The sequence below is a fragment of the Rhinopithecus roxellana genome, chromosome 15 (assembly GCF_007565055.1).
Source record: "Rhinopithecus roxellana isolate Shanxi Qingling chromosome 15, ASM756505v1, whole genome shotgun sequence".
NCBI classification, from domain to species: domain Eukaryota; kingdom Metazoa; phylum Chordata; class Mammalia; order Primates; family Cercopithecidae; genus Rhinopithecus; species Rhinopithecus roxellana.
In genome coordinates this window covers 70,798,649-70,809,135 of record NC_044563.1, presented here as the reverse complement: position 1 = coordinate 70,809,135, position 10,487 = coordinate 70,798,649, and the positions used below count along the sequence as shown (strand labels likewise).

At 57.9% G+C, this 10,487-nt stretch overlaps 1 protein-coding gene across 5 annotated transcripts in view; it reads left to right on the top strand.

Annotated features, from left to right (window-relative positions):
* Positions 1–484: 484 nt before the first annotated feature.
* The window catches only part of ST3GAL4 (ST3 beta-galactoside alpha-2,3-sialyltransferase 4), a 61,185-nt gene continuing 51,182 nt past the window's right edge, over positions 485–10,487 (top strand). Inside the window, exon 1 of one of the 5 annotated variants that reach the window (XM_030918269.1) lies at positions 485–682. The gene's annotated coding sequence lies outside the window, so the exon portion shown is untranslated. Of the gene's footprint in view, positions 683–718; positions 1,123–10,487 lie in introns of those variants that run through there. The other 4 variants (XM_030918270.1, XM_030918271.1, XM_030918272.1 and 1 more) reach the window with 4 other exon arrangements.

Sequence of the window (10,487 nt, the reverse complement as noted above, 5' to 3'; positions counted from 1 at the left end):
ACCGAAGCAGAGGAAGGGCCCACGTCTGGGCCCAGGGGACTGACTGGCTGCCTTGCGTGCATGGGGCATGGGAAGCATAGGCTCCTGGAAGAAGGCCCTACCTCCCCCCTGCCTCAGTTTCCCCAGTGAGGGAAGGACACGGTTCCCCGTGCGACAGAGCACTGAACCCTTTCTTGATTTCTCATTGTTCCCGGGAGGGTACGCATTGGCTGCGCTGGCCATACCCACCCTGGCACCACTCACAGGCAGCGCCTGCCCTGGCCCTGTGCTCACCCCATCATGCCTCCTCTTCCGCCTCTCCGCCCCTCCGGCACCCTCGGCGCCCCTGCTTGCCTCCGTCCGGGCCTCGGAGGCGCGCACACCATCCCAAGCCGGCGACCGCACAGCATCGCCCCCGCCCTTCCCCCTCCTCCACCCCGCCCTTTCTCCCCCTCCCGGTAGCTCCTGGGAGTCGGGCCGCCGTGTGCGCAAGCGTGTCCAACCCCTTCCCCGCCCTCAGCCCGGGCCCGGGCCCCCGCCTCCCCTGCAGGCGGACTCGCCCGCTCCCAGGCCGGCCCCGCGCCCAGGACAGGGACCGGGCCGAGCGGAGCCGTCGCGCCAGCGCTGCGCCGCCGGTCGGTGCGCCTAGCGGATCGGAGCTGCGCGCGGAACTGTGCTGCCCCGCCCCGCTCCACCCGCGAGGGTGAGTACGCGGCGGCCGTGCGCGGGGGCCCGCGGGGCGGGGCAGGGAGCCGCGGGGTCCTCGGCCGCCTGACCTCAGCCGGCGCCGCGCCTCCAGGAGGGGGTCGGGCCCGGCACGTGGGCGCAGCGCGGGTCGGGGTGGGGCGGCCACAGCCCTGTGGAGCTGCTTTCCGGGGTCCCTTTCCGTGGACCAGATTTTCGCGGGAAGCCGGATCATCTCCGCTCCCATGGAGTGAGCAAGCGGGACAGTCCTGCGGAAAGTTTCCGCCCCCACTCCTCCAGCTCTGCGCCCGGACTTAAGCGGCGGCCCCCACCTCCAGCATCCTCGAACGATGGTTTCTCCCACAACTACCCCGGTCAGGTCCAGCACTTGGGAGCTGACAGGCTTTGCGGGGTCCGCCTGTGTGCAGGAGTCGCAAGGTCGCTGAGCAGGACCCAAAGGTGGAGTTGTCAGTGGGAGGCCGGCAGTGCAGAGTCCGAGGGCCAAGTTATGGGGGTCGTCAGGTCTAGGCCACTGTGCCTCAGAGCTGCATGGGTGGTGAGCAGTGGGAGGGATGCGATGGGGGAGTGGGCCCAGGTGTCTGCTGTGGGTGTTTCCTCAGGGGCCTGGCTGGCAGGGACCTCCCGGCCAGCCCAGAACTGCCAACATGTCTGCCAGCACTGCCCCTCCATTCCCAGTCCTGGGGGGAGGCTCTGTTTGGGCAGCGTGAGGCCTGACCTACTGTGGCTGCTTCCTCTGCTCTCCAGCCTGGGTCCCGAGGGCCTGGCTTAAGGGAACTGCTGCCAGAAGGCTGGGAGTGTAGGCAGTGTTCGGGTGCCCAGCTGTGCCCTGTCTGACCTCATGGCCACCCACAGGCTGGCACCCCCCCACAGGCTTCTTGGGGAAGCCTGTACTTTCCACCGCCGGAGGGAGGTACCGCGTGGAAGCCAGGCTCTGGCGGACTCGTTCTTTGTGAACTTTGGGAACAGGCCTGGTACAGGCTGAGTTCTCACAAGAGACACACACGCGTGTCACTCTCTCCTGAGCTGTGACGGACCCGTCCACCTCCTCTAGGTCCTGGCCCTGGCATCTGCCAGGGAGATTTTAAATGAGTTGATGTGTGCTAAGTGCTTTGAAAGGCACCTTCACGGAGGAAGAGCTGTATAAATGTTCACTATTGGTAGTATTTCTCCCATGCTGTTACTCTCCAAAGCTGCCTGATAATTCTAGAGAGGGTTCCGGGGACGCGCCGGCTGTTTGGGGCCTAGAAATGAACTCGGGAGGCTGTTTTGCTTGCTGAGAGCTGGTCTGGGAATGCCCCTTGACCAAGCTGAGGTGTCCCGGGTTCCCGGACCGTTCCCTGCCCTGCTCCTGGCCCGCTCCCAGACTGCTCCTGTGCCCCGCCCCATTGTGCTGGGTGGGTGATCTTAGGGCCTGGGCTCCGTCAAGACATGGGGAGCTTGCCAGGAGTTGGGGCCAGATCCCCCAGACTCCAAGATGGCAGGCGAGGTTGTGAGGGTGCATACATGGAAGGAGAAGTTAGAAAAGGGAATTCGAAATTGCCAGCTTGGACTTTGGGCAGAGTGGGTGTCTTTAGTTGGGGGATAGGTTGTTGTTCAGAGACAACAGGGCCGACTTCCCTGTGAGTTGACGGCCCAGGCTGAGGTGCCTCCGGGCTGTCTTCCCTACTGCAGCAGTGACTGGCCCTCTGCTTCTCGGGAACAGAGTGTCGTGCCCCCGCCAGCCTCCCAACCTCGTTAGACTCCTAGAATCAGTTTTCTGGATAGAACTAAGAATCTGCTCCTTTCTGGACTTTTAATCCTGGAAAGGGCTCCCTTCCCCGGCAGGAGCAGAGAGGCCAGACCCCCTTTCTGTGCTCCATCTTGAGGTGTCATTCTGTCCTTACTCCCCACTGGCCGCCATCTGCCCTTGCCTTGGGGGCTACCCCAGGTCTGACTTGGGCACATTCTCTGGGTCCCTCCTCAGAGGCTGCTCCAGGGGTTGTCCCAATGGAATTGGGAATTCTTCTCAGAATGGCTCAAAGGTTTGCACCACCTGTTGGAGGGAAGGGATCCCTCTATCTAATACAAATGTTTCTATGCCTGCCAAGTTCCAGACCCTGGGCTGATGGGGAAAGGAGCTGGCTGAGGGACCCGCAGGGGATGGAGAGGGAGCTTGGGCCGCAAGTCGGGTCTGAAGTCCAAGCCTACAGATTGCTATCTAATCAGCCACCAGAGCCTAGCCCAGCTCCTGGCTCCTCGGAGATGGATCTTGGATGCTGGAGGTGGGGCAGTCTGGCAGTGCAGGGTGGGACACCCCGAGCACACAGCCCCTGCTTTCTGCCCCTCAGTTCAGTCACACTGGGCCGGCTGGACGTTGCCCTGCAGCAGGCCGCTGCGGGGGATTTAGCTCCCGCTCTGTGTTCCCCTCACCCTGGGATCCTCCTTCCTTCTCGAAACCCACGACCTTGACCTGAAGCTTTTGGTTGCCGGGAGGAAATGGTGAGTGCAGGCAGATTTGGGTGACTGTTGTCATTAACCCCCTCTTCTTTGTTGCCCCCTTCCCAGAGGTGTTCAGTGCTACTGTATGAGTGTCCTGAGTGGCCCTGGATGGGCTACTGGCTGTCCCTGGCCTCAGAATCACCCCTAACCCCTGCCACATTTCGGGGAGGGAGGTGTGTGAATGATGTCCTTTATTCTGCAGACTGAGGAAGTGGTCAGTGTAGCTTCACGTGGTAGCAGTAGCATGCGATGCCCAGGCCCTAGCCAACGCTTGTCTGCCTCCGACCGGAGCCCCTGAGCCCTGCAGGGGCTGAATTCCCCCCAAAGAGTTGCTTGGGTTGTTGCTTTTCGGGGTTAGAGGGTGTGAACGTCCAGAGCTGTGGGGTTTTAGTGTAGGCTGAGCCCTTTACCTGGGACCTACAGCCAGGCCACAACCCCATCTCTGTTCCCCTGTACCTCACACTGCCCTGCAGAAAGATGATAGGATTGCCCTAGACTGAAGCCCTGGGTTCCGCTGCTGGCCCAGCAAGGAGGAGGTTGCTGCTGCTTGGGCTAAACTGAGGTGTGGGTCTGGCTGGGCCTTCAGTTTCCCACCTGGGCCTTGATTGTGAGGAAGGCCTGGCTGCAGAAGCCCAGAAACACCTGAGTAGGAGAGTCCCTTTGTCCCACCTGCAGCTCATTCAAGCCTGTGCATGGGGGTTGGGGATCTTGCTTTCCTATTTAGGGGAGGCAGCCCCAAAGAGTGCTGGGACCAGCTTGGAGAGTGCTAGGGCATGCTGGTCTGCAGCGACCCTACTTGTGCTCTGCGTCCTCTGCTAACTGCAGCATGGGTGAACATCTGTCCCCATAATGAAAACGGCCTCAGCAAATAACAAAAATATTACCATTTAGCAGTCAGTCACTTATTAAAAACCTGGCTCAATAAACTTAAAAAAAAAAAAAAAAGATGTGCTAGACACTTTACATCACTTCATGTGAGCCTCACACAACCCTGTAATTAAGCCCATTTATAAATGAAGAAATGGAGGATTGAAGGATTAAGTTACTTGGCCAAGGTCACATAGCTGGTAAGCAGCTGAGCTAGGACTCAAATCCAGGCCTGCTTCCAAAACCTTCACTTTTCAGCCCAGTTCTCAGCTGCCCCCTGGAGTTTGCTCATTTTGCCTGATGAAGAAACATCCCGGCTCAAAGGTGTGAAGGTGTTTGCTCAAGGCCACAGTGTATTAGTGTCAAAGGTGGAACACAAACCCTGGGCTCTGAGTGCTCTCCCAAACCCTGCGTCCTGGCTGGGCCCACACCCTGAGCACAGCCTTGTCCGCTTTCTCGGTTGGGCAGGGTGAGGCAGGACAGGATTCTCCTCCCTCCTTCCTTCCTCCTTCCCTCCTTCCCAGCGGGCCCTCCCAGCCCCCCAGCCCCCACCTCTGCTGCTTTCCCTTGGCAATTGCTTCCATCTGGCCTGCCTGCAGCTCCTATTCCTTTGGAAATGTGGCTGCCGCCCACATGACTGCAAGGCAACCACGGCCACACGTGGGGAAGGGGAGGGGCCTTATGGGGTCTAAGCACAGGGAACCCAGCCAAGGTGGCTGCTCCCGGCATCTGGCATCCTGATTTCCTGCCAGGCAGAAGCACCTTGGCTGCCTGGCCCTCCTTGATGCCTGTCCTGGGCTGGCTCAAGGCCAGAGAGGCTCCCAAAGACCCAATTCTCCTTCCAACATGGTGAGCTGTTTCGCCCACAGACAAGCTCTGCACCAGCAGCCCTCCCTGTCTCTTAGAGGTTGCTCAGGTTGGGAGGAGGGATTCCTGGCAGGAGAGAATTAGGGGCCAGCCGGGGTATACCCTGGATTCCCACTGGGTTCTGATCATTTGGAGGGAAGTCATGCAAGGGACTGACGAGGGCAGAGGCTGAGGGATCCGCGGAGTTCTGGGCAGGCGAGGAGGCAGCTGACTTGCTTCATGACTATAGGTATGCGCCACCACACTAGGCTAATTTTTCTGTTTTTTGTAGAGACGGGGTTTTGCCATGTTGCACAGGCTGGTTTTTGTTTGTTTGTTTGTTTGTTTGAGATGGAGTTTTGCTCTTGTTGCCCAGGCTGGAGTGCAGTGGCACGATCTCGGCTAACTGCAACCTCCACCTTCTGGTTTCAAGTGATTCTCCTGCCTCAGCCTCTTGAGTAGCTGAGATTACAGGCCTGCACCACCATGCCTCGCTAATTTTTGTATTTTTAGTAGAGATGGGGTTTCATCATGTTGGCCAGGCTGGTCTCGGACTCCTGACCTTGTGATCCACCCGCCTCGGCCTCCCAAAGTGCTGGGATTACAGGCGTGAGCCACCGCGCCTGGCCGAGCGCGCCTGGCTTGTTCACTGGTATATATTCTTAATGCCTGGAATGATGTCTAGCAAACAATAAGTGCTCAATAGATTCTTGTGTGATGAGTGATGGAAATGCAGCTCAGGTATGCTAATTTGTCTTTGCTGCATCTTTGCTTCCTCCTTCTCTCAGGGCAAAGGGAAAAAGTTTCCCTTTTGCCAGGTGAGCTGTTTGCCAGAGAAAGGTCTGGCCCCAGCTGTGTGCTGCCACCTCGGGGGTCTCTGTTCAGATACCAGAGAGGCAGGCAGGAATCCAGGTGAGGATGGGCAGAAGCTTGTCCCCTGGGAAGTGCGTGCCCCGTTCCACCCACCCCAGGGACAGCTGGCCACATTTCTCTACCCATCACCCCTCCCCAGTAACCTTCAGATCCCTGCAGACAGGTCCTGACCTCAGCTCCAATCCCTATGTCAGTCCTCTCCTTATTTGAGGCCCAGGAAAGGTACCCCTATGGTGGAACCCTCACTTGGGCGGCTCTCAGGAGTCACGGCTTTGGAAGAGCGAGGGGTTCACCCACATTTGCCTCCTCCTGAATAGCTCCACTTTTATTCCTTGTACATACTGCTTTTCCACTTAAATTTTGTTTGAAAATGCGACAGAGGGTTTCTTGGCTTTAATTTTTTTTTTTTTTAAAACCCCCTTTGAGCTCTAACTGTGACCCCCGTGGTTCTCATTTTCTGGTAGCATGCCATGTATGATCTCACCTCCTCGCCTTTGCTTCCACAGCCCCCTCGCATGGCTTAGACATTGTTGGTAATGACCTTGCTAGACTGTAAATGTCCTTCAGTATCAGCTGAAGTCCCAGGCCTGGGAAGCCCCCCAGCACCAGCACTTCCTCCCCCTGCATTCTCCACTCCCTGTACATCCCATGCCTGCGACAGGGAGGGAACCCTGTGCTGGGGTGACCCCAGCATGGACCTCAGTGGGGCTCAGGCTGAATCAAAGGTGGGTGGTTCTGAGGGTAGTACCCGAGGTGGTGGTATGGAGCTGTGAGATTTGTATTCCTAGAAGCAGGTTGGAGGCTCTCAGCCCTTCCCTGCATGCATAGCCTTGGGTACAGCCTTTCCTTCTCCTAGAAATTAACACTTTTTTTTTTTTTTTTTGAGACAGAGTCTGGCTCTATCGCCTAGGCTGGAATGCGGTGGTGTGATCTCGGCTCACTGCAACCTCTGCCTCCCGGGTTCCAGCGATTCTCCTGCCTCATCCTCCCAAGTAGCTGGAATCACAGTTGTGTGCTACCACACCTGGCTAATTTTTGTACTTTAAGTAGAGGTGAGGTTTCACCATGTTGGCCAGGCTGGTCTCAAACTCCTGACCTCAGGTGATCTGCCCATCTTGAGCTTCCCAGAGTGCCAGGATTACAGGAGTGAGCCACCGTGTCTGGCCAACACTTTTTTTTTTTTTTTTTAAGACAGAGTCTCACCCTGTTGCCCAGGCTGGAGTGCAGTGGCACGATCTCAGCTCACTGCAACCTCTGCCTCCTGGGTTCAAGCAATTCTTCTGCTTCAGCCTCCTGAGTAGCTGGGATTACAGGTGCCCACCACCATGCCCGGCTAATTTTTGTATTTTAATAGGGATGGGGGGGGGGTCTCACCATGTTGGCCAAGCTGGTCTCGAACTCCTGACCTCAAATGATCTACCTGTCTTGGCCTCCCAAAGTGCTGGGATTATAGGTGTGAGCTACCGTGCTCGGCCTGGCCAACACTTCTTAATGAGATAACATTTCAGATAACATCCAGTGCCTGGAATCCAACACTCTATAAATGCTGGCTGGTGTGCTTTTCTGGGATTCCAGGATGGGGTCCAGAGACTGAAGAGGGTCTATCTACTTTCTGGTCCAGGGGAAGAGGGGCAGGTGGCTCACTAGGAGCTGTCCTGGCATCCTTTGTCCCTGTCCACTTACCAGTTATGTGACCCCAGGCAGGTCTTGCCCTCTGGTACTCAATTAGCATCTGTGTTAATTGGGATAAGAGTATCTGCCACATCTCACAGCCTGGTGATGGGCAAACAAAACAAACATTTTTCAGGCTGGGAGAGGCCTCAGAAGTTGGCTGTCATTTTGCAATCGAGGGAGCAGAGACTCAGAAAAGTAACTTAGTGGTTCAAGGTCACAGAGCCCCTCTCTCCCCACAGGCAGGGAGCAGGTGATTGGGCTGAGCCTTGGGAGTAACCCTTCTGTCTCTGCCTCTCCAGCCCCTACCTCATGCCTGGCCCATTCAGCTGGTGTGTTCTCTAGGCCCCTATGACTGGGTGGGCTAAGATGAGCGGTCTAGAAATCCCTCCCCAGCTGGGCTGGACTGAACGAGGGGCTGACCGAGGAGGGGTGTTGACGGAGCGTGGGAGGTTGTCCTCACAGGCAGTGTGGGCCGTTTCTCTAGACCTCCTGCCCCCGTCTCCTTCCTGTCCCTGTTTGAGCTGTGCTTTTCCTCTTAAGTCCCTTTCTGCCTGCCTTCCCTTTCCATCCCTAGATTTCTTACCGTCTTCAGTGATCTCTCTTCCTTCCTTTCTGCCTCCTCTGAGTTCTCTCCTTGCCCTTGCTTCTCTGATCCGCCTTTTTTCTCCAGCCTCAGCGTTCAGGTTGTCCTCATTGTGGAGCCGGGACTCTGGGGGTGGCCGGGTTGGGTTGCCTGGGTCTGGGGATGTTCAGGAGAGCCTTCATTGGGAGCCCATGGGAGCAGGAGTCCGCTCCTCTTGGCAGCTCCAGCATTTTCGAATGAAAATGGCTCTTCCAGGAGTTGAGTTTGGCGAAGAGACAGTGCCTGCCCAAAGTACGCAATGCTTTTATCGTTAGCTCAGCTCCCGAGCCCTCATGCAACTCTTTGGACATCTTCCTGCAAAAGACGGTGGGATCTCGTCTTTCTGGGGCCTGAGGGTCTCCAAAGATGGGCTGAGCTTCCCTAGCCTGGGACCTGAACCCTCCACCCTCCTGTCTCTTGAGCTCTTTCTCCCAGGGGAACCTGCTTGAATGAGGGAAGTTGGCCAACACAGAGAGATTTCTACTCTCAGACCCCATTGAGGTGAGCACACAACAGTGTGCTATGCTAGGGTCTGGATACACTCCACATCCTCCCAGGCCCGGCACAGTGCCGCCCTGCCCCAGCCCAGAGCTTGCCTTTATTGGCTTTGTGACCCAGGCTTTGTACTGTGGCTTTGTTCTGCCTTAGGGACCAGCTGGTCCCCTGCTGTGGTTCCACACAGTGGAGATGATCCCTGACCACCCATTCAGCTGCCTGGCAGCCCTGGGGCAAGTGTTTGTCCCCCATCTCCCAAAATGGAGGGGTTTAGGGGCTCCCTGCCCGGAGTCCCAACCCTGCCAAGGCAGAGGGAATGGGGAACAGCTGCGTTGGCCGATTCTGGCTCCATATGGATTTGGTTTGACAACAAAGCTCCCTCTGTGTGTTCCCAAGCCCCTTACATAACCAGGGGCTGTGGGCAGAGGAGGAAAACAGGAGGAGGTGGAGATGGGAACCAGGAGACACCAGGATGGGATGGTTGGAAAGGACACAGGGACCAGGAGGAGAGGGCAGGAGATGAGGGCCAGAGAGGAGGAGAGAGTGGGAGCAGGAGGGGAAAGTTCTGGTCTTGACCTCCCGGTTCTACCTCCTGCTTCCTGGGGAGGGAAGGGTGGAGTCCAGCCACCGACCTCTGCTTGTGGATGTTTTGTCTTCTTTTCTTTGGACCTTTCTCACCAGTCCTGGAAGGGCTGAGGAGGGGGCTGTGGGACCTGTCTGGGGTGGGGTGAGGTGAGGTCAGGTGTTGGGCTGGACTTGGGAGGCTGGTCTTTGGCCCCAGCCTGTAACTGCATAAATGCCATTAAAAGGGAATCCGTTTCCTTCCTCACTGCTGGCTTCCATTGCCTTCCCCTAGACCCCAGCCCTGGTTCCAGAACCCCTCTGACCACTCCCTCTTGCAATGCTCAGGGGGGCAGAATAACTGCAGCTTGTCCCTGTGCCCTGCCAGGCTGGTCTGGGGCCCCCTCCCAGCCCACTCATCCAGGGATGCAGCTCTGGCCTTGGCCCACCCCCATCGGAGGGCCCGTGGCCCTGATCACCGCACTCCCTACTCCGTGATGAGACGTTCTCTCCTGAGCATCACTGACCCTGCAGCTGTCCAAATAGAGCAAGAAGCGAATGTTCTCTTTGGGGCACAGCTGGACTGGCAGCCCTGCAGGGTCAGGTGAGCTGCCAGGCCTTGGTGTGTTCTCGGGGGTGGGGGTAGGAGGACCACGTCCTGGGCCATGATCCCTTCAGCTTCTCCTGGGCATGAGGAAACAGCCACGCAGGGGTGGCCAGGAGGACTGGGGGACCTCTGGGCTCTCCCAGCTTCGACTGGGGCCGGGACCCTGGGGGATATGACCCTGAGGGGCGTGACCCTGGGGGGCGTGCTCTCCTGGGTGTTCCCAGGCTCTGTGTCTGACTTGTGCCTCAGTGTCTGGGTTTTCTGGCACCAGGCTTCCTTAGGAAGAGCCTCTGGTTGTGCACCAGCCCTTAGGGTGGGTCTTATCCCAGGCTGCAGGGGACTGAGGGCCGAGCTCTTCCACCTTGAGAACAAGGATGGTTCCTCAGGGCTGGGAGGAGGAGGAGGCGCTGGCCAGGACCTTAGATTCCCCAGGGCTGGGGTTGGGGCCTCCCAGAAGATGGAGAAGCCAGGGTTCAGGCACTTGGCATGACCCCTGGCACCGCCTTCAGTTGATTTAGTGTCTCTGCCCCGGGGTATTCCATGGGACCCTGGGCTGGCTGCTGTGTGCAGAAGGGGGTATGGGCCATAGCCCAGACCTGCTGAACAAGTTGTAGGCTCTGGAATCCTCTGTCCCCAGGCAGTGACCAGGCCGTGACAGGCCTGAGTCTGTCCCTCCCATCACTCCCCCAGGTATGGGTGCAGATGACCGTGAGATTGCTAAAGCCTCAGGGCTTGAGCCCAGAAAGTGTGAGCAGGCTGGCGGGGCAGCTGGAGGAAGGC